Source organism: Elephas maximus, chromosome 4 (assembly GCF_024166365.1).
Source record: "Elephas maximus indicus isolate mEleMax1 chromosome 4, mEleMax1 primary haplotype, whole genome shotgun sequence".
In the NCBI taxonomy this organism is placed as follows: Eukaryota; Metazoa; Chordata; class Mammalia; order Proboscidea; family Elephantidae; genus Elephas; species Elephas maximus.
The window spans coordinates 177782405-177806596 of NC_064822.1; positions in this window are offsets into that span (position 1 = coordinate 177782405).

Consider the following 24192-nt stretch of genomic DNA (forward strand, 5'->3'; position numbering starts at 1 on the left):
ATTACAGCCTGGGAAAGCCTATGAGGCAGTTCCACTCTTTCCTATAGGGTCGCTATGAGTTGAAGCTGACTTGATGGCATACAGCAACAATAATACAACATTTGCCTATTGAGCATTTACAAAGGCTCTCTAAGATTTCTAAGGATAAGGACCATGAATTATCCTCCCTCTATTTTTTCATTTTTTTCTTTCTCTCCCTCCCTCTCTTTTTTGTTATCTCCCCCTTCCTTCCGCCATCAGTTCCTTCTAACAAACATACACAGAGTATCCTGGCACCACACCACTTCCCTTTCCTCCTGGGCACATAGGAACGCTACCTCCTCGAACTTCCTTGATCCAGATGGTAGGTGCCCTCCAGTTCCAGTTAATGGAATCCAGACCAAAGCAATATGTGTGAGTTACAGGCCAGGTCTCAATAGTTTTTCACTGCTGCCCTCCCTCCCATGTCCACGGGGCTGGAAGTGAAGGATGCTAATATGGCAGGGCCACATGATATAAGGAAGCTGGATTCCTGAGTAATCACTTAGAAAAGAGCTGTCCTCTTGAGCTGTTTGACCTTTATGAGACTATGACAGAAGTGAGATATATAAACTTTTCTTGAATAAAGTCACTGAGATTTTGAATTGATTGTTTCAGCAAATAATGTTAAAATCATGATGCATAAAAGCACCTATATACTGCTAGTAATGACGTGTACCACCACTTGTCTGTCAGTTTGTCGTGTTGTGGTGGCTTGCGTGTCCCTGTGATGCTGGAAGGTATGCCACTGGTATTTCAAATACCAGCAAAGTCACCCATGATGGACACGTTTCAAGGAAGCATCCAAACTAAGACTAGGAAGAAAGGTCTGGTGATCTACTTCCAAAAATTAGCCAGTGAAAACCTTATGGCTCACAACAGAACATGGTTCAACCCGCTTGCTTTAGAGACACCAGCAGGAGAATTAATAGCTAGAGGAAGGCACCATGTTTGGTGAAGCACAGGGCCAGTGAGAGCAAGGGAGACCCTTGGCGAGATAGATGGACAGAATAGCCACAAAGATGGACTTGAACATGTTGGCAATTCTGAGAATGATGCAGGACAGGGCAACGTTTCATTCTGTTATACACAGGTCTCCGTGAGTCAGAGTCAACTCAATAGCAGCTAACAACAATGAATGAGCTATAAGATCTCTTCTCCCTCTACCCCTCTCACTCCCTCATTTCCTCATCTCTGAGAGTCTAGACCTTGTTGATTATGATTCTCAGTAACCCTGTAAGTCAGTGTTTCTGAGAATGTTTTCCCTCTATAGCTTGATTATACCTAGCGGTCATTTGGTTATAATGACATATTGTCTTTTCCATTTGCTTGCAGGCTACTGGAGCACAGGGCTGGTGCCTTGAAAATTGGTGTCTCATTACGGTTTCTAACACGTGGTTGGATATATTCTGGGTGGTTAAAACATGTCTAGGGATTGCTAGGGACTACATTAAAGCTAAATCCTACCCCAGAAATAGAAGCCTTCTCACTCTGGCCAATCTTGTGCTTCTTACTTACAGCTGTAGAGGGCTTTATACTTTATGTGTTGCTAGCACACACCTCCCAACACCCTGGGGAGGCAGACCTGGCAGAGATTATGTCTTCATCTTACAGATGATGAAACTAAGGCTCTGTGAGAGTGGAAGACTTTTCTTGAATTGCTGTTATTGTTAGTCACCAGTAATTCAGCTATGATTCATGGAGACATTATGTATAATAGAACAAAATGCTGCCCAGTTCTGCACTATCTTCACCATCATCGGTATGTTTAAGTCCATTATTGTGGCTATTGTATTAATCCGTTTCACTGAGAGTTTTCTTATTTTTGCTAGCCCTCTATTTTACCAAACATAATGTCCTTTTTTAGCAATTGGCCTTTCTTGATGGTGTGGCTAAAGTAAGCAAGATGAAATCTTGCCATCCTCGTTTCTAAAGAGCATCCTGGTTGTATTTCTTCTAATCCTAATTTATTCATTCTTCTAGCACTCCAGAGTACATTTAATATTCTTAAGTACCAGAGCAAGTATTAACCCCCAGGTACTCTCACTAGCACTGTTTCCCCTGTGGCCACTTACCCTTGGTATGCATTCAAAGTGAACCATCAGCTGGAGGTTCTTCATTGGGTGGGAAATAAAGTTGAATTATCTCTAAGGCAACAGTTCCAAACTATTGTCAGGACACATTTATGAGGCATAGCAGATGACTCTGAGAGTGAAGAACATATACTAGAAGTCCTGGGAATTCAGCTTCCTTTCTAAGAAGTTCTTAAGCTTTGATAACATCATTTTTGATTTCTCAATTCAGCCACGTTTCAAGGGCTGTGTCTAGTCACTACCGAACTAGACAGTGCAACTCTGAGCTGTGCCTCTGTAAGAAATATCCAGGGCAAAGCAGCATGAACTTCTCCAGTGGATTGGTTAGTACCCTGGTTAGGGTGTCTGACCTCTGCCCTCTCCTACCTATCCCTTATGAAAGCATTAACATTGCTGACTAGGTCTCATGATAAGAACAGCTGCTGATTGGAGGAACAATGGAAGATTCCAGATACTTGTCCCACCTGTCTTCAGCTAAGGCTGCAGTTGCCTGAGGGCAGTTTTAAAGCACTATTTCCCCACATATGAACATGATAGCTCATAGTACTTGCCCTACCCACCCTCTTGGAAATTTCTCCTTCTTTCCTCTCCACCTCCACTCACCCCCACTTTGAGCAGAAGCAAGGGAAAGGAAGGTCCTTGTTATTTCAAATGGAGCTTGACACAGCTTCACAAAGAGCATAAAATCAAATCATTTTCACAGGCAATCGCACCCAGGCAGTTAAAACAAACTGATTACTCAATTACAGCCCATTACTGTCGGTTTTGGTGCTCCCTGTCTCTCCATATCCCTTGGTTTCTGAGAAACAGGGTGGGAAGGGGCAAAGGGCACCCACTTTTGCAGCTTGCTAATAGGCTGGGCTCACTGAAAGGGCCTTAATTTCTTCAATCAATCCAAGTGGGAAAGACAAGTGAACAATTCTGCTGCTATTTAAACAGATGAAAAGCAAATGATGTTGTTGACAAGCCCTAAGCAAAGACCCTTTCAACATTTCGTTAGTAGCATGGACCAAAAAATGTACTTACAGTGTGTTTGTGTGTATGTGTGTGTGTGTGAGAGAGAGAGACCTTCATCACACTCACATAGTGTATACAGACCTCAGGTTTTATGGAAGAGGAAGTTAGCACAGAAGAAGGATCCAATTTTCCAATTTCACATAGAATCCTGAATATATCAAATGAGTACCTTGTATATAAAATGGGATCGTAATGGTATCTACTGTACTGGTTGCTGTCAAGTCAGTTCTGACTCATGACAACCTCATGTGTGTCAGAGTAGAACTTTGCTCTACAGGGTTTTCAACAGCTAATTTTTTGGAAGTAGACCACCAGGACTTCTTCTGGGACACTTGCATGTGAATTTGAACTGCCAATCTTACAGTTAGTAGCCAAGCATTTAACCATTTGTGCCATCAGGGACTCCATTCTATCATATAGGGTTGTTATAAAGATCAAACATAGTAGACTTTTATAAGTTATTCTCTGATTTTTTTTTTTTTTAATTTTTAGAAATAGGGAGAGTCTGGTATGAACGAGAGGAGCCTAGTTAACAGAATAGTGGAAAAAACAATGCAAATTTTTCCAAGTTAATTTGGACATGTGACCATATGCTGAAACTTCTCCCTCTGCTCCAAATACAGAAACTACAGATAAAATATTTTATATAATAATGAGAAGAACATGGCTGGGTTCAAAAGCATGAAAAAGGAAATAGATTAGCGGGAACTTGAAGTCGTAAGCCTGAGGCTGAAGTATTATGATCTGTGGGGGATAGGGCCAGATATGGAGAGTTGGGGTTGGGAATTACTTGCCTGGATGGGGATGAGGGCTAATGGACCCCATGCATGCAGAGGATTGTATCCAAAGTTCCCACGTAAAGCCAGAAACCAGGGCAGCACTATCACCCATGAACTGAGACTGAAATAGCCCTGCCTTCCCACCCTGTATTGTGGCCAGAACTCTGCCAGCAACATGTGGGGTCACACAAGTGGGGCCTTTTGTGACCCTGGGACCTCGTCTTTCAAGTGTAACCAGAATTGCACCATCTGGAAGAGGCAAGAGTCCCTCTTGTACAACCAGGTTTATGTACTTTCAAGTCTGGCTATTTTGGGTTTGTTAAACTCTGTTTAAAGAAAAACTAGAATATCTTCTACATCTCTATGCCATCCCCATCAGCTTTAGCAGTGAGATTATAATGACAATAATTACTTCTCATTCATCAAACAATTGTTGCTTCTCTATTCTTGGCCAGACACTGTGCTAGGCATACACAGTCAAACAACAGCTAGTGCTTCTAACCAGTAATACAATAGCACAACAAAGCGTTTACAATTCACCAGCCTAGTTGACCCCCAAACCAAGCCTGTAGGAAATGATTAATCCCTATATTTTCAAGAAACAAGAAAACCAGGCTTTGAAAGGCAAAGTAGCCTTCCTGACATCACCCAGTTAGTAAGCAGTGAGGAAAGGCTGGAATTCTGATCGTCTACTGCCTTGTAAAACCTAGAAAACTTTCCTGTAAAATAAAAGGGTTGAGTCTACAGTGTGCAGGACTACAATATTTTATTGATCTAGCAAAGCCAGTGTTAGCATGAAAGAGGCAAAAATTTTGAAGAATAAGTCCTTTCCAACTGGAAGGGAGGTGGGATATGAGGTGTAGGGAAAATGATGGGTAAGGGGTAGGAGCATGAATTATTATTTACTGAGCTCTTACCACATGCTGGGCACTATGCTGGTACATCTCGTAATTATCAACTCTATGAGAATCAGTTTATTTTCTATATACTTTGGGAGGTTAAAAAAAAAAAAATTACCCAAGGTCACCTGGCAAGTAGACCTCAAAACCTGGATTAAAAGTCCAACACTCTGGCTTCAAAGCGTGAGGTCTTCTTATCCTGCCATAATCATTGGTTTTGATCATGAAATCAGCACCAGTGTGGGAGTACCTGAGCCAGAAAGAATGGAAGGAAAATGTAAAACAACTTCAAAAGCGACCATGAAACAATCAAAAGGCCAAAATTCTTTAAAATTCTTTTTTGTTCTTTTTCTTGCCAATCTGGACATCTAGCTAGCTCCTACTCCCTTCTTAGGAGCCCTGGTGGTGCAGTGGCTAAGCACTCAGCTGCTAACCGAAAGGTTGGTGGCTGGGATCCACCCAGGGGGTCTGTAAAAAAAGACCTGGTGATCTGCTCCCATAAAGATTACAGCCAAGAAAATCTTATGAGGCAACTCTACTCTGTCACATGGGTTCACTATGAGTCGGAATTGACTCGGAGCACCCAACAACAACACACCCTTTGTAACATTTAGCTTTGAAAGTTCAACCTGGGATGAGAAATTTCTTTCTTCCAAGAATTACTGGCACAGGTGAGGGTAGGGGGTTGGTAGTGTTTTAGGAGGGAGAGTCAGAGTGACAGAAACAAATGAGGAAGGGATGGGCCAACAGAGACGAGCCAAAGAAACTGAAACAACTGTGTACACAACTGCACTTTTTGATGGAAAACAAACTTATCAGGTCAAAGAACATGTCGTATTCACCACCAACAGGACCTATTATGGAATCTAATTTATAGTAGGCACTCAGTAAATATTTGTTTAATAAATAAACTATAAAGGAAAATACATTTGGGCTTTATCCTACTGGCCGTACTCATAAATCATCACATTTAGGACAGAGCTAAGCTTCTTATTCCATAACTAATTGAGTTGTTTTTTTCATTTAATTCATCCATCCAGCTACTCTTCTTCCATTCAAAATCAGCAAACTTGGATTGATGGCTTACTCTATGCCAGGCACTATTCTAGAAGCTGTGGCTACAGATAAGAATGACATTATTACTGGATGCCCTCATTGTGATTGGGCACTGATTGCCTGGATAAGGGGTGGGTCTGCCTGATTTGAAGGTGAATGTCATGGTGAACAGTCGTGATGACAGCCCTGGAGTCCATATTGCCCTGAAATGACAGTGGTGCACCGAATAGCTCCCCAAAGATATTTAGACGCTAATCCTTGGAACATGAGAATATGTTACATGTCAAAAAAGACTGCAGATGTAATTATTATTATGAGCCTTAAAATAAGGAGCTTATTTTGGATTATCCAGGAGTGCCCAATCTAATCACATGAGCCCTTAAACACAGAGAATTTTCTCCAACTGGAGTAAGAGAGATGTGACAGAAGGGAAAGTGGGAGAAAAATTCAAAGCATGAGAGGGACTCAACCTGCCATTGCTGGAGGAAGGCCACATGCAAAGTATGAGAAGGAATCAGGCAGCCTCCAGGAGCAAAGGCTGACCCCTGCATGGCAGCCAGCAAGAGCAGGGACCTCAGTCCTACAACCATAAGCAACTGAATTCATCTATCAACCTGAATAAGCTTGAAAGTGATTTATCCTCAGAGCCTCCAGAAAGGAACACAGCGTTGACAACATCTTGGCTTTGGCTATGTGAGAATCTAGGCAGAGGACCCAGCTGAGCCACACTGTGCAGGACTTCTGACCTACAAAATTCTGGGCTGATAATTCTGGGCTAAATTTGTTATGGCCGCAATAGAAAACTAATACACAGAATTTGTCTCACATCTGGTGAAACTGTGATTTCTTCCAGAGTATTGGGTATTATTTATTATCCTTGACATTAAGAGCACAGACTCTGGAGTTAGGCTGCCTCTGAAATGTACCAGAGGATGGCATTGAATAAACCTTTTCATTGTTCTGAGCCTGGTGTTGTTTTAGTTATCTACGGCTACTATAACAGAAATACCACAAGTGGGTGGGTTTAACAAACAGAAGTTTATTCTTTCACAGTCTAGTAGGCTAGAAGTTTGAATTCTGGGTGCCAGCTTCAGGGGAAGTCTTTCTATGTCGGCTCTGGAGGATGATCCTTGTCATCAATCTTCTCTTGGTCTAGGAGATTCTCTGTGCAGGGACCCTGGGTTCAAAGGACCCACTATGTTCCTGACACTACTTTCTTGGTGATATGAGGCCCTTCTGTCTCTCTTCTCCATTCTCTCTTTATATCTCAAAAGAGATTGACTCAAGACACAATCTGATCTTATATATTGAGTCCTGTCTCATTAACATAACTGCCTCTAATCCTGTCTCATTAACATCATAGTGCTAGGACTTACAACACGTAAGAAAATCACATCAGATGACAAAATCGTGGACAATCACACAATACTGGGAATCATGGCCCAGCCAAGTTGACAGACATTTTTGGGGGTCACAATTCAATCCGTAACAGGTGTCCTTATCAATGAAATGGGGATAATAAGAAGCACGTATCTCACAGAGCTGTTTTAAGGGGTAAATGAGTTGGAATGTGCCTGCAACAGAGTAAACACTATGAAAGTATATGTGATGATGTGTCTGGAGCACCACAGCAAGCATTCGATGGGCAACAGGTTTTCTTCTCATAGTGGATGCAATGCTGTGGCAACTAGATCCACTCTTTGAGTCCTAGGTACTCATTCTCCCAGATGAGAGGAGTCTTGGCTGAGGAGAGCTGCCTCACTCAGGGTCACATGTCCCTCGGATCAGCCCACATCCAATGATTTAGTCATTGCTTGGGAATAGTGCCCAGCCCACTTACCTCAATTCAAGACAACTCTGAAGACCCGTCCCAACTTCAGAGCTCCTCTTGGGGTTGGACAAAGCCAGAGTTGTGAACACATGGCAGTTTGACTTCTCCCTCTGTCCGTTTCTGCTTCCTTTCTCTCTCAGAGTTGTTCATCCTGAGTCCATGCCAAGAGGCCTCCTGCACACCAGTCTCTGTCTCATAATTGTTTCCCAAGGAACCTGACATTGTGCACTTCTTCTCTTTCTTTCCTCTATAGATTATGTGGAAACCAAAAGCTCAACAGTTTGAATCCATCAAGTGTTCCTTAGAAACCTTATGGGGCAGTTCTACTCTGTCTACACTATGAGCTGGAATCAACTTTGTTTTTTTTGGTATGGATTATTGGTGGGTTGGTTTTATGGATTATGTACCAGAACATTGTTTTTAGTATTTTCTAAAGGACTTCTAATGCTTACAAGTCCCTGGGTAGTGAAAACAACTAAGAGCTTGACTGTTAGCCAAAAGGTTGGCCGTTCAAACCCAGCTAGAACACCTTGGAAGACAGGCCTAACAATCTACTTCTGAAAGGTAACAGCCTTGAAAACCTTATTGTCTTAGGCTGGGTTCTCTAGAGAAGAAAACCAGTAAAGCATATAAATATATATATAGAGGGAGATTTATATCAAAGAAACAGCTCACACAATTGCAGAGGCTGGAATGTCCCAAATCCGTAGATTGGGATAGAGGCCTATCCTGATTCATGTAGCTGCAGGGGCCTGTAAACCGAAGAATGGCAGGTCAGAGAGCAGGAGTCTTGCTCACAGGTTGTGAAGATCGAGGAATCCCAAGATCAGCAGGCAATACCACAAGGTTTCTCCTGTTTCATGTAGCTACAGGGGCTGGCAAACCCAAGATCGGCAGGTCAGAGTTCTGGTCAGAGACCAGAACTCTTGCTCACAGGCTGTGAAGGTCAATGAATCCCAAGATCAGCAGGTAAGCTGCTAGTTCAAATCCCAAGAACTGGAGGTCAGATGAACAAGAGGCAGCTGCAGGATCCAGAACAAGCCAAAAGCATTGACAAGGTGAGCAGGAAGGAATTAGGAGGCAGAGGGAGGAAAGTTGAAGGCTGAGGGAGTGGAGAGCCACCACAGGCACTGTCCCCACTAGTACCACTCAGCAGATTCCATCATGGGGGTGATCACATGCCAGATTCTAACCGGGAAGTGATCACAACATTATACAACTGCTAAAGCACTGAAAATCATGACCCAGCCAAGCTGACACACAATCTTAATTATAGCACTTATGCAGCAATACTACTCTGCATGCATGCGGTAGCCATGAGTAGGAATTGACTCAATGGAAACTAACAACAACAATAATCCTTACACCCATATGTCTAGGTAGATATTATCTTACTCTGTTTTAAAATGAGGAGGCTTGGACATTGAACAGTTACATGCCTGTCCAAGATCAAAGAGTTGGGAAGAGGCAAAACTAAGAACCCAGCTCGGAATATGAGAATTCAGAGCCAGTGGCTCACTGTTTGTTGCATTGAATTGACTAGATTGCCCTTGGACATGACATTTTAGAAAGGAACCCCATCTTTGCTTGGACTTGAGGTGGGTACTCCCCTCGTGTATGGAATCTCGAATTGCTTTTTCTGCTTTGAAATGCTGTGTTCCCTGTCTCACAAAGCCCTTTTTGACCCTAGCATTCTTTTCTCTCTTGAAGGGAGCAATCAGTATGCCCTGCAGCTATCTCCCCACCTATCCTGAAGGAGGTTGAAGTTCCTGTGGGACCATGTGGGCCCACCTATGCATGTCCACAGTGGTGTTCTCCATTTAAGGACTGCATTTGCTTTCTGATACACTCCTGGGACAAGAACCCCTCATCTCGGAATAAAGGACCCCTCCCACTTATACAACCCCCTCACCTGAGGACTGCCTTTTGACAGATCAGGAATAGCAAGTGCCCAGGATCATTTTTGTTCCTAGGTCCAGGCTGTTCCAAACTGGGCCTGGACAACAAGCACAGTCCATACATTTTACTCACATAATCTCTGGGGCATGAGAGTTATAACCTGAAGGACATTTTCCTGGCACTTCTTACAAAATGATATGGAAGAAAGTTTTATGTTCAGGCATGTCCATCACAGCACTGTTGAGAGAAGCAAAAGAACAACAAGAAACAATCTTAATGTGCAGCAAGCTGAATAAATGATGATACACCCCTATGAGTGGATAGTAGTCCGAAAATAAAAACAAGTAACATTAACGACATGAAAAAATAACTTGCAATATATTAAGTGAAAAGAATAGAATAATAAACACTTGCATTGAAATTTGCCACTTATTTTTAATATACTATACTAAAAGGAAAAAAGACTAGAGTAAAATATATCAAAATATTCTCAGCAATTATTTTTGGGAACATGGATTGTATGTTTGCTTCTATTTTCTTTTTTATACATTATTGCATTTTGAAAATTTTGCTCAAAGAGTGTGAACCACTTGTATTATCAATAAAAAATACTTAAAATGGTACTTTAACACTCTATTTTTAAATGACTTTTTTGTTGTTGTTGCCTATAGAACATACTTTAAATCTTATAACTCAGTAGAATCCAGGGTTATTATCATTTCTTGTCTAGGTTTTTTTTTTTTTCTTTTAAATTTATAACACGCTCAATATGTCTGGTAGATTTTGTGCTTTGTGTGGGTTGACTACATATCCAACACATCCAGTTGGTTTCTGATAACTGAGTATTGGGATGTTTTATGTGCCTGTCTTCACCAACTTGATTTTTTGTTTTGAAAGGAGATGAAAGGAATGCAATCATTCTAAAAAAGATGTCATGAATGTGTAGATCATACAAGGTACTGGGTTATATATTGAGGTTACAAAGGTGAATTTTTTTTTTAAGATTGCAATGCATTATATTATATGCTGTCATTACATTATGTACCAAAAATTATGGAAGCACAGAGTGGGACAGCCAACTCTGGGAGAGTCAGTAAATACTACATGGAGAAAGTGATTCTTGCACTGGATGTTGAAGGATGATTATGAGTCACCGAGGCTGAGAAAAATGGGAGGGGACAACATAGGAAGAGGTGAAAATAGAAGCAAAGGCACAAAGTTTTGAAAATACATGATGCATTAGGGAAATATCTGAAATTAGCAAAATATATGTCAATAAAAGTAAAATGGACCAGATTAGAAGGAGATAGGAATGTTACCTCGGTTTCCGAAGTAGATAAGGAATGTTGAATAGCTTCAGTGGTGGTATAGAACATAGATGGGGTTAGATGATTCAGTGTAAATGTATATACATTCTAACAGCTTGAGCAACTGAATTGATGGAAATAAGATAATGAGTCATTGTACGATTATTTATAGTTTACTAGCATATGTCCTATGTGCTCAGTCCTGTTTTAGGCACTGTGTTATATAAACATAAAAAATGATTCTATTTCTATCAAATACATTTGCATCTTGTCAAATACAAGGCACAGAGTAGGAATGACGATACCTTTTTAAAAAATTTTATTGTGAGATAAGAACAAAATATATGACTCAACCATAAAGAATAAAACAAGTGGAAATCTTAAGATCCTTCCCACAATGTCTGTGCAATTTATAATGCAAAAACCACCTCATATGCATGTGAAAGCTGGACAATGAAAAAAGGAAGACCAAAGAAGAACAGATGCACTTGAACACTGATGTTGGTGAAGAATATTGAATATACCACAGACTTTCAGAAGAATGAACAAATTTGTCTTGGAAGGACAGTCAGAATGCTCATTGGAAGCGAGGATGGCAAGACATGGTCTCACTTACATTGGACCTGTTATCAGGAGGGACCAATACCTGGAGAAGGAAATCATGCTTGGTAAAGTGGGAGGGTCTGCAAAAAGAGGAAGACCCTCAATGAAATGGATTGGCACAGTGGCTGCAACAATGTGCTCAAACATAGCAACGATTGTGAGGATGGTGCAGGACCTGGCAGTGTTTTGTTCTGTTGGACATAGTGTCGCTATGAGTCAGAACCAACACGATCACACCTAACAGCAACATGCTTCCAATAGTGGTAGACCAGGCAATGCATACCAGCCCTTCTGGTGAGGACAACTAGAAAAACTATATAAAAATTATCTGCTTGAAGGCATTGGACAGGGGATACAGACCTGCTTTGGTGGGCACCTTTGCCAACTCCAGAGGATGGTTGAGAGACTGAGCAGCACTTCTGACAGCCTCATGGGTTTAGTGAACAAAGCAATGGATCCTAGGGTGCATCAAGGAGGAAGGCCCTCATTAATCCTTTTAGTTTGGGTTGGTAACTCAAGGAGTAACAACCGAATAAGTGGGAAATAGAAGAAGAGGATACTTAATGAGGACTGAAAATCTGTTTCTAATCTCAATACCTGAAAATCTATTAAGGTGATCCTAGATTGCTAAATACACAACTGACCGAAGAAACATAAATTATCTCTGTCCTTCTGTCTGCTTTTATTTAACTTATTTTTCAATAATTTGGCAAAAATAAAACACGTATATGTACAAAACAACTATGCTAATCTTTTAAAAAGATTTCAATGTCGTGAAGAAAGATAAGAAAATGAATAAACTGTTTTATATTAAAGGAAACCAAAGATACATGAAAACTAAGTGCAATGTATGAAACTTGACCAGGAGGAAAAAGCTATACGGAGGTTTATTTGAATAATTGGGGAAATTTAAATATGGACTATATATTGGATAATATCTTACTGGTGTTGAATTTATTGTGTGTGATAATTGTTTTGTGGCTATGTGAGAGAATATCTTCTTTTCTTAGAAGATATATCTTAAGGATTCAAGGGTAAAATGTTATAATATCTGTAAATAATTTTTCAATGATTTGGCAAAGATAAAACACACATGTTGTTGTTAGGTTCTGTCAAGTCAGTTCTGACTCATAGTGACCCTATGTACAACAGAACAAAACACCACTTGGTCCTACGCCATCCTCATAATTGTTGTTATGCTGGAGACCATTGTTGCAGCCACTGTGTCAATCCATCTTGTTGAGAGCCTTCCTCTTTTTCACTGACCCTCTACTTTATCAAGTATGATGTTCTTCTCCAGGGACTGATCTCTCCTGATAACATGTCCAAAATATTTGAGACAAAGCCTCACCATCCTTGCTATAATTGTGTGTGTACAAATATATGTGTGTGTGTATACATACATAAACCAAAAACCAAACTTGTTGCTGTCGAGTCTAATCTGATTCACAGTGACCCTATAGGACAGAGTAGAACTGCCACACATGGTTCCCAAAAAGCTACTTGTGGTTTTGAACTGCCAGCCTCTGGTTAGCAGCCAACTCTTACAATCACCCCCAAATTTAACATTCATACAGTATCAATTGTCTAATATTTAATTGTATATACTCAAACACTTTTAAATAACCTGTGGGTCAAAGAAGAAATCATAATGGATGGCAGTGATATTTTTAACTCAATGATACCATATTTTTATGCAAATAATGTGAACTTTCTATGCTTGTTTGCCAACCAGCCCTCCCATGCGTCCCCAAGGTATATTTGTAAGTGCACTAGGCTAATCTTTTTTTTATAGAGAGAACTAAAAAAAAAAAAAATTGGCACAGCAGCACTTACAAAAATACATTCCAGGGAAAAGCACAATTGGCAAACAAACAAACATAGAAGGTAAAAATTGTTGTTGTTGCTGTTAGGTGCCGTGAAGTCAGTTCCAACTCATAGCGACACTATGCACAAGCACTGCCGGGTCCTGTGCCATCCCTACAATCGTTGTTACACTTGAGCTCACTGTTGCAGCCACTGTGCCAATCCACCTCATTGAGGGAGTTCCTTTTTTTCACTGACCCTGTACTTTGCCAAGCATGATGTCCTTCTGCAGGGACTGATCCCTCCTGACAACATGTCCAAAGTATGTAAGATACAGTCTCGCCATCCTTGCTTCTAAGGAGCATTCTGGTTGTACTTCTTCCTAGACAGATTTGTTCGTTCTTTTGGCAGCCCATCGTATATTCAATATTCTTCGCCAACACAATTCAAAGGCATCAACTCTTCTTTGGTTTTCCTTATTCATTGTCCAGCTTTCACATACATATGGTGCGATTGAAAATACCATGGCCTGGATCAGGTGCAACTTAGTCTTCAAGGTGACATCTTTGCTTTTCAATACTTTAAAGGAGTCCTTTGCAGCAGAGTTACCCAATGCAATGTGTCTTTTGATTTCTTGACTGCTGCTTCCATGGCTGTTGATTGTGGATCTAAGTAAAATGAAACCCTTGACAACTTCAATCTTTTCTCTGTTTATCCTGATGTTGCTCATTGGTCCAGCTGTGAGGATTTTTGTTTTCTTTATGTTGAGGTGCAATCCATACTGAAGGCCATGGTCTTTGATCTTCATTAGTAAGTGCTTCAAGTCCTTTTCACTTTCAGCAAGCAAGGTTGTGTCATCTGCATATAGCAGGTTGTTAATGAGTCTTCCTCCAATCCTGATGCCCTGTTCTTCTTTGTATAGACCATTGTTGTTAGGTGCTGTCAAGTCAGTTCTAACTTATAGTGATCCTATGTACAACAGAATGAAATACTACCCAGTCCTGTGTCATCTTCACAGTTATTGCTATGGTTGAGCCCATTGTTGCAGCCACTGTGTCAATCCATCTGGTTGACCATCTTCTTCTTTTTTTTTTTTTTTTTGCTGACCTTCTACTTTATGAAGCATTATGTCCTTCTCCAGGTACTGGTCTCCCCTGATAACCAGTCCAAAGTATGTGTGACCAAGTCTCGCCATCCTTGCTTCTGTGGATCATTCTGTACTTCCTCCCAGACAGATTTGTTCTTTCTTCCGGCAGCCCTGGAAACCCTGGTGGTGTAGTGGTTAAGTGCTACGGCTGCAAACCAAAGGGTCAGCAGTTCGATTCCGCCAGGCACTCCTTGGAAACTCTGTGGGGCAGTTCTACTCTGTCCTATAGGGTCATTATGAGTTGGAATCGACTCGACGGCACTGGGTTTGGTTTTTCGGTTTTCCGGCAGTCCATGGTACATTCAAGATTCTTCACCAACACCTTAATTCAAAGACATCAATTCTTCTTTGGTCTTTCTTGTTCCTTATCCAGCTTTCTCATGCATGAGTCAATTGAAAACATCACGGCTTGGACCAGGCCTACCTTAGTCCTTAAAGTGACATCTTTGCTTTTTAACACTTTAAAGAGAACTTTCACAGCAGATTTGTCTAATGTAATGCTTCATTTGATTTCTTGACTGCTGCTACCTTGGGTGTTGATTGTGGGTCCAGTAAAATGAAATCCTTTACAACTTCACTATTTTCTCCATTTATCATGATGTTGCTTATTGGTCCAGTTGTGAGAATTCTTTTATTTATGTTGAGGTGTAATCCATACTGAAGGCTATCGTCTTTGATCTTCATCTGTAAGTGCTTCAAGTCCTCTTCACTTTCAGCAATCAAGGTTCTGTCATCTGCCTGTCACAGGTTATTAATGAGTCTTCCTTCAGTCCTGATGCCATGTTCCTCTTCATGTAGTCCAGCTTCTCAGATTATTTGCCCGGCATACAGTTTGAATAAGTGTGGTGAAAGGACACAATCCTGATGCACACCTTTCTTGATTTTAAATCATGCAGTATCCCTTTGTTCTGTTCGAACGACTGCCTCTTAGTCTTAGTATAGGTTCCTAATGAGCACAGTTAAGTGCTCATTAGCACTGCATCCATTTGTTGAAATATCTCAATTGGTATCCCATCAATTCCTGGAGCTTTGTTTTTTGTTAGTGCCTTCAGTGCAGCTTTGATCACTTCCTTCAGTATCATCAGTTATCGATCATATGCTCACTCCTGAAATGGTTGAACATCAACCAATTCTTTTTAGTACAGTGACTCTGTGTTTTCCTTCCATCTTCTCTTGATGTTTTCTGCATCATTTAACATTTTCCCTATAGAATCCTTCAATATTGCAACTCAAGGCTTACATTTCTTCTTCAGGTCTTTCAGCTTGAGAAACATGGAGTGTGTTCTTTACCTTTTGGTTTTCTATCACCAGGTCTTTGCACATCTCATTATAATACTTTATCTTTCCGTGCTCACCTTTAAACCTTCTGTTCAGCTCTTTTATTTCATCATTTCTTCCTTTCTCTTTAGCTGCTCTACACTCAAAAGCAAGTTTCAGAGTCTTTTCTAACATCCGTTTTCGTCTTTTCTTTCTTTCCTGTCTTTTAAACAACCTCTTGCCTTCTTCATGTATGATGTCCTTGATGTCATTCCACAATTCTTTTGGTCTTTGGTCATTAGTGTTCAATTGTGTCAAATCTACTGTTGAAATGGTTTCTAAATTCAGGTGGGATATACTCAAGATTGTACTTTGGCTCTCCTGGACTTTTTCTAGTTTTCTTCAGCTTGAGCTTGAACTTACATATGAGCAATTGATGGTCTCTTCCACAGTAGGCCCCTGGCCTTGTTCTGAATAACTATTTTGTGCTTTTCCATCATCTCTTTCTATAGATGTAGTTGATTTGATTCCTGTGTATTCCATCTGGAGAGGTCCACATGTATAGTCATGGTTTATGTTGGTGAAAAAAGTATTTGCAATGAAGAAGTCATTGGTCTTGCAATCTCCAGAGTTGTTTCTAACAGCAAGGCCATATTTTCCAACTATCAATCCTTCTTTTTTGTTTCCAGCTTTCACTTTTTAATCACTGGTGATTATCAATGCATCCTGATTGCATGTTTGATCAATTTCAGGCTGCAAAAGTTGGTAAAAATCTTCAATTTCCTTGTCTTTGGCTTTAGTGGTTGGGGCGTACATTTGAATAATAGTCATATTAACTGGTCTTCCTTGTAGGCGTATGGATATTATCACTGACAGTCTTGTATTTCAGGGTAGATCTTGAAATATTCTTTTTGACAATGAACATGAAGCTATTCCTCTTCAGTTTGTTATTCCCAGCATATGAGTATCTGATTCAAAATGGCCAATACCAGTCCATTTCAACTCACTAATGCCTAGGATATTGATGCTTATGCAGTCCATTTCACTTTTGACTTCAAATTTTCCTAGATTCATACTTTGTAATACACATTTTTATTAATAATAAATGTTTCCAGGTATATCTTCTCATTTTGAATAATGCCACATCAGCAGATGAAAATCCCCAAAGCTCAACTCCATCAACATCATTAAGTCAACTCTACTTTGAGGAAACAACTTTTCTCCAGTCATATTTTGAGTGCCTTCCTACCTGAGGGGCTCATCTTCCCACACTATGTCAGACAGTATTCTGCTGTTATTCATAACGTTTTCAGTGGCCAATTTTTTCAGAAGTAGAGTCCCAGGTCCTTCTTCCTAGTGTCTTAGTCTGGAAGCTCTGTTGAAACCTGTCCACCAAGGGTGACCCTGCTAGTGTTTAAAATACTGGTGGCAAAGCTTCTAGTATCACAGCAACTTAAAAGCCACCACAATATGACAAATTAACAGGTATGTGGTGATTGCATAAAAATACAGTAGTTAAAATACGATATATCAAAACTTTGGAATGTATCTAAAGCTATGCTTAATATTTATAGCTTTAAATTCAGATATTAAAAAAGGATGCTTAAAATTAATAAAGCATCAATTTCAAGAAGTTAGAAAAAGAATAACACTTTAAACTCAAAGAATGTGGAAGAAAAAAAAAAAAGGCAGACCACAATAAAATTAAACATAAACATATGCCAGAGAATACCAAGAAAGACAAAGTTGGTTCTTTGAAAAAACTACCAAAATTGATTAACCCCTGACTTGACTGTTCAGAAAAAAGAGAACCTAACAAGAGAATACACACTCTATGTTTCCATTTATATCATCCAAACTCAGACAAGACTATGGCAAATATTTGGTGATAAAATTGTAGGAAAAAACAGAGATGTTTATCATAAATGCCAAGGTATTGCTTCCTCTAGAGAGGGAGTGGGTAGCAACTGAGAGGGTACATGAAGGAGCCCTTTGGAAGGCAGGCAAAGTTCTATTTCTTTACCATGGTGGTGGTTACAAAGGTGTTTGCTTGCCTTCTCATTAATCATAAATGTTTGCATCCTCCTCATTGTATCACAGATTAATGAGCTGTATATTTCTCTGCTGTACATTTTTGCATGTAATATTTCACAATAAGAATTCTTTAAACGATTATAATTAAGTACTAAACTGCATATTACAGAGTTTGAAGACTATCAAAAGTCAGGTGAGAGGATGATTGGTGAATGTTGGTATGGCCAATAAAGCTTCATGGCCAACGTGAGATATGAGTTTAAGTATGGGTGTGGTAAATCTGGCAGTCAGAGAGCCCAGAAGGCTTTTATGTATGGAGAGCCACAGAAGTAAAACTGAAGAGGTGGGAATGACTGTTTTTGAAAGGAAGACACTTTTTATAGTAGAAGGAGCTCTACAATTTCCTACATCTGTGATCCCAGGAAAATTTCTTACATCTCAGTTTCTTCATCAATAAATGGAACTTTAATGTGTTCAAATTGTGGCATTAGTGAAGAATATTGAATATACCATGGGCTTCCAGAAAAACAATCAAATTACTCTTAGAAGACATGCAACCAGAATGGTCCTTTGAAGCAAGAGTGGTGAGACTTTGGCTTGATTATTTTAAATGTCATCAGGTAAGATCAATAGCTAGAAAAGGACATCATGTTTGGTAAAATAGAGGCTTAGCAAAAATGAGGGAAAACGTGCAATGATATGGATTGACACAATAACCACAGCAATGGACTCAAACAGACCAACAATCCTGAAGATGGCACAGATTCAGATGTTTCTTTCTGTTATATATAAGGTTATCAGAAGTTGGAGTTGACTGAAGGGCAATTAACAACAACAAATGAGATATTAATGAAAGCACCCTTCATATAGTTAAGTTTCATTCATGCTTTCACTCAAAATAAGAGCCGTGCATCGGCCAAACATCTTTTGTCTATGTAACAGGAACCAAACCTTAGATTTCAATACTGTCAAGTACCTGATGCTGTGGGAAACACCATTCTTCTCGTTTTCTAAAACCTCTACTCCCTCTAAAAAATGCAGGTAATTCCTTTACAGTTTCTCCCATCTCCAGGGCAATGTGATTGCTTCCTTCTTGCCTCACCATCCTAGACTCTTCTCATCCTTTTTCCTTAGAATTATGACATTTTAGGGTTGACAAAGACCTGAGAGCTTTTCTAGATTCTCTCCATCCAGTGTGGTTCAACTTCAGTTTTCTGGATTGAGGAACCTTCCAACCTTCCTTCCTTCCTGCTTTCCTTCCCTCTTTCACAAGTATTTATTGAGTACTTTTACTACAGAAATTGCAGAGAATAAAACAGTTAAATGTCTGATGTCAGGGCCCTATATTCTAGTGAGGGAGAGACGAACAAGCCAATTTTATGCCAAATAGTGTTAGCGTCTATGAAAAAAAAAAAAAATTGGATGGATTGGGTATGGGATTTAATTCCCAGGAATGATTCCAATGTTGGTGGGGAATGGAGAAAATGCTAGGCCAAAGTGGTGACAGGTCAACTGTGAGGGGCAACATGGGAGTCTCCAGGAGCTGTTCTAGAATAGAAAACCAACCTTGCACTGCATCCCATGGAATGCCTAGGAAGGGTTGTCTCATCATCCAGAGAAACATCACCTTTTGTTCTTAGAACTTCCACATTAAGCATCTGGCCTTCTCAGGAGAGGGAACATCACTCTGAGTTTTGAGACTTTGCCAACCATCTGGTCATTGAGTAAGTATAATCAGTGTTTTACATGTGTTTGGAGCCTTCACACACCAGATGACCAACTATGTATGTATGTATGTATGTATTTACATACCTACGTAGTTACCTACCTACCTGGCTGTTTCTTCAAGAAAAAATATACTGTCTTATTTATATTTATATCCCTAGTGTCTAACAGAGATTCTGGCATTTAGTGGAAGCTCACTAAACAAGATTCGCATCACTATATGAACAGATTACTGGTCGATCAGGGATCATGTCCCAGTCATCTCCGAATATACCTAGTGCTTAATGTATTGCTAAGCTTTCATTAAATTGTAGCTGAACTAAACTAAGCTACCTCATCTTCTGTCTTAGGCTGGGTTCTCTAGAGAAGTGAAACCAGTGAAGAACACGCTGTGCATTTCTCAGTCTGAAAGAACTGAAGAAGAAATTCAAACCTTGAGTTACAATACTGAAGAATTCGACAGGGAAAATATTGAACGACACAAGAAGCATCAAAAGAAGATGAAAGGAATACACAGAGTCACTGTACAAAAAAGAATTGGTCAATGTTCAGCCATGTCAGGAGGTAGCATAAGATCAGGAACCAGTGGTACTGAAGAAAGAAGTTCAAGCTGCACTGGAAGCATTGGTGAAGAACAAGGCTTCAGGAATTGATGGAATACCAACTGAGATATTTCAACAAACTGATGTGGTGCTGGAAGTGTTCACTCATCTATGCCAAGAAATTTGAAGACAGCTACGGGGCCAACCAACTAGAAGAGGTCCACATTTATGCCTACTCCCAAGAAAGGTGATCCAACTGAATGTGAAAATTATTGAACAAAATCATTAATATCACTTGCAAGTAAAATTTTTAAGATCATTCAAGGACAGCCACAGCAGTATATCCACAGGAAACTGTCAGAGGTTCAAGGTGGATTCAGAAGAGGACATGGAACAAGGGATATTATTGCTGATGTCACATAGATTCTGGCTGAAAGCAGCGAACACCAGAAAAAGATGTTTACCTGTGTTTTATTGACTATGCTAAGGCATTTGACTCTGTGGATAACAAATTATAGATAACATTGTGAAGAATGGGAATACCAAAACAATTGTGTTTATGAGGAACCTACACATAGATCAAGAGGCAGTTGTTTGAAGAGAACAAGGGAATACTGCGTGGTTTAAAACCAGGAAACGTGTATGTTAGCGTTGTATTGTTTTACCATACTTATTCAGTCTGTATGCTGACCAAATAATCTAAGAAGTTGGACTATATGAAGAAGAACGGGACATCAGAATTGGAGGAAGACTCTTTAACAACCTGCATTATGCCAATGACACAACCTTGATTGCTGAAAGTGAAAAGGGCTTGAAGCACTTACTGATGAAGATCAAAGACCATAGCCTTTACTATGGATTACATCTCAACATAAAGAAAACAGAAATCCTCACAGTTGGGCCAATAAGCAACATCATGATAAAGGGAGAAAAGATTGAAGTTTCAAGGATTTTGTTTTACTTGGATCAACAATCGACACCTATGGAAACAGCAGTCAAGAAATTAAAAGACACATTGCATGGGGAAATCTGCTGCAAAGATCTCTTTAAAGTGTTGAAAAGTAAAGATGTCACCTTGAAGACTAAGGTACGCCTAACCCAAGCCATGGTATTTTCAGTCCCCTCATATGGACATGAAGCCTGGACGATGAATAAAGAAGACCAGAGAAGAATTAACACCTTTGAATTATGGTGTTGGAGAAGAATATTGAGTATACCATGGACTGCCAAAAGAAGGAACAAATCTGTCTTGGAAGCAGTATGACCAGAATGCTCCTTAGGAGCAAGGATGACAAGACTTTGTCTCACATTCTTTGGACATATTATCAGAAGGGATCAGTCCCTGGAGAAAGACATCATACTTGGTAAAGTAGAGGGTCAGTGAAAAAGAGGAAGACCCTCAATGAGACAGATTGATGCAGTGGTTGCAACAATGGTCTTAAGCATAGAAACGATTGTCAGGATGGTACAGGACGGGGCAGTACTTCATTCTGTTGTGCATAAGATTGCTATAAGTTGGAATAAACTCAATGACACCTAACAACAACAATAGAGAGAGAGAGAGAGATTTATATCAAGAAATGGCTTCCATGGTTAGAGGCTGGAAAGTCCCTAGTCTGTGTGTCAGGCTGGAGGCTTCTCCTGACTCACGTGGTTGCAGGGGCTGATGAACCCAAGGTCAGCAGGTCAGACTTTAGGCTTCTGGCTCACAGGCTGCAGAGGCTGACAAATTCCAAGATCAACAGGTAAGCTGGCAGGCCAACAAATGCATCTTTTTCAGTTTATCTGGGCCATCTGTGTAGCTCATTTCAAGTCTTTAATATTTATCGAAGAAGCTTAATAACTAATTTGCTGGAATATCATCAAATATTGACTAACTTGTTTCCTGTCAGCTCCCTTACTTCTTATCGCATAAGAGCAATGCCTGGCACATAGTAGGCATTCAATAACCCTTTGTTGAATGAATGAATGAATACATAATGAACGCACTTAATGCTTCTGCCTTCCAGCACAATAAAACCAATCTTCTGTGTCCTGTCTGTCTCCCTTAGATCAGCCTCTGTATTCTGCTTAGGCCCAGTCCCCTTTGAAGTTATTATTATTCCTTACCAGGTACCCTGATTCATTAGTAGTTTCTGTTAAAGCCATGGTTGAAGAAACACTTTCATTTGAAACCCTCGAGCATGGTGTTTTTGTTGGCTGTCTTCTTCTGCTCTGAAATAATTACTGTTTTTAGGTGCTGAACTCTCTCACGTTTGTCTCTCCTCTCTGACAGCCCTTTCTTTGATCCGTTCTGGAACAACTTCCCCAGGTCCATTTAGTAACGCCAGAGGGTCTTAAAGGAAAATAAATCATTGACTATTGAGGCTAAAAAAGACCTTGGGAGATGCTTTTGTCAAAACCCTTCTTTTCCAGATGAGATCACAGTTTTCAAAATAAGCCATGTGAATGGTAGTAGTAGCAGTAAGAAAAATAAAAGCATTTGTTGTATGTTTGCAAAGAATTTTTGCTCACATTCTCTTATTTCCTAAGGTACATTATATAGAGTGAAGCAACTTGGAGGGTAAAAAAATGTACTAAACTTGGTGTCAGGAGGCCTGAGTTAGAATACTGCCGTTGCCACTTCTGAGGCTCTGTTTCCTCATCTGTAAAACGATTATGAACGAGGCTCCACAATAAGGGTTGCTACTAGACAAAGAATGCCAAAGTTGTTTGAGAACTTCAAGGTGTTAAAAAATTATCATTTTTGAGTCTGGCTTTTTCTTAGTTGATTTTTTATTGTTTTTAGCAGAAGAGCTGGGGCAGTTTTTTGTTTTTTTTTTTTTACAGTGACAAATGAGAGTAAACTTGTGCCAACTATACTGACTGTCAATTGAATTCACAGTAACAAGCTTAATATATCAGAGATGCCATTGAATCATGGCACTCATTAATACGGTCTTGAAATTTCAAACATGTTTGTGTGTGAATATCTGTCTCTACCACCATTAAGGTTTTTTTTTAAAGGAATACTTTCTTCTCTCCTCTCTCTCTCTCTTTTTTTTTTCTTTATTTATGCTTTATTATTATAAGGAAGTTCATAAGTTCATTCACTCAGCAGGTATTTGTTGATCCATGTGCCAGGTACTAATCAAGGCTATTGACAAAGTTCCAGCCATCAGAGAGCTTACATTGTACTTGGAGGACATAGGTGATCAATATAAAGAGAAATGTATAGCATGTTAATGGTAATATACATTATAGTGGGAGGAAAGACAAAAACCAGAATTATAGTGGGAGAGGGAGCACTTGAGGATAAATAATGAAACATGTGACAACCGACCAGAAAGAAGTAACAGAGAAACCACAGGGATACTTGATGGAAGACCAACCAGGCACAGGAAACAGCAAGTGAAAAGATTCAGAGGCATGATCCTCCCTGGCATGCCTGAGGAACAGTAAGGAGGTTAGTGTGACTGAAGCTCAGTGGGTCAGGGGAGAAGGGTAGGCTATGAGGCCTGAAGGATAGTGGTACTAGGGGTAAAAGTGACAGGAAGAACCCTACCATGTCATGTAGAACCTTGTAAGCAATTGCATAAGGATGTTTTCTTCATTCTGAGTGAGAATAAAAAGTCACTGGAAGATTTTGAGTGAAGGGGAATCATGATATGACTCATGTTTTAAAAGGATCACTTTGGCTATCGTGTCAAGAATAAACTATAGGGGAAAGGAGTAGAAACAGGGAGGTTTTTGCAATGCTCCCTGCAGAAGATGAAAGAGGCTTGGACTTGAGTGGTAAGAGTACAGGTGATGAGGAGTGGTTTGTATCAGTCAGGATAGACTGTGTAATACCACAATAACAAAAGATCTCTGATATCTCAGTGGCATAGAACAACAAAAGTTTATTTCTTACCAAGCTACATATGCTTCATGGAATATCTGTGGTTCCAATTTATGTCGTCTTCACTCCAAGGCACATGTTGGCAAGGTAGCTTCCATCTGGAAGACCTCCAGTTGTAAAAGAGACATTGGGCAAAGCACGTTACAGGGCTGCTTCTGAATTCAGCAGAGTATGGATGAGAAATCCTCCTACAGGGAAAAACATCACAGGAAGAGGAATCAGAATAGTTGGTGAACAGTTATGTAATAGACCATATAGTCAAATTTGGGTTTTACTTTGAAGTTAGAGGCAATAGGATT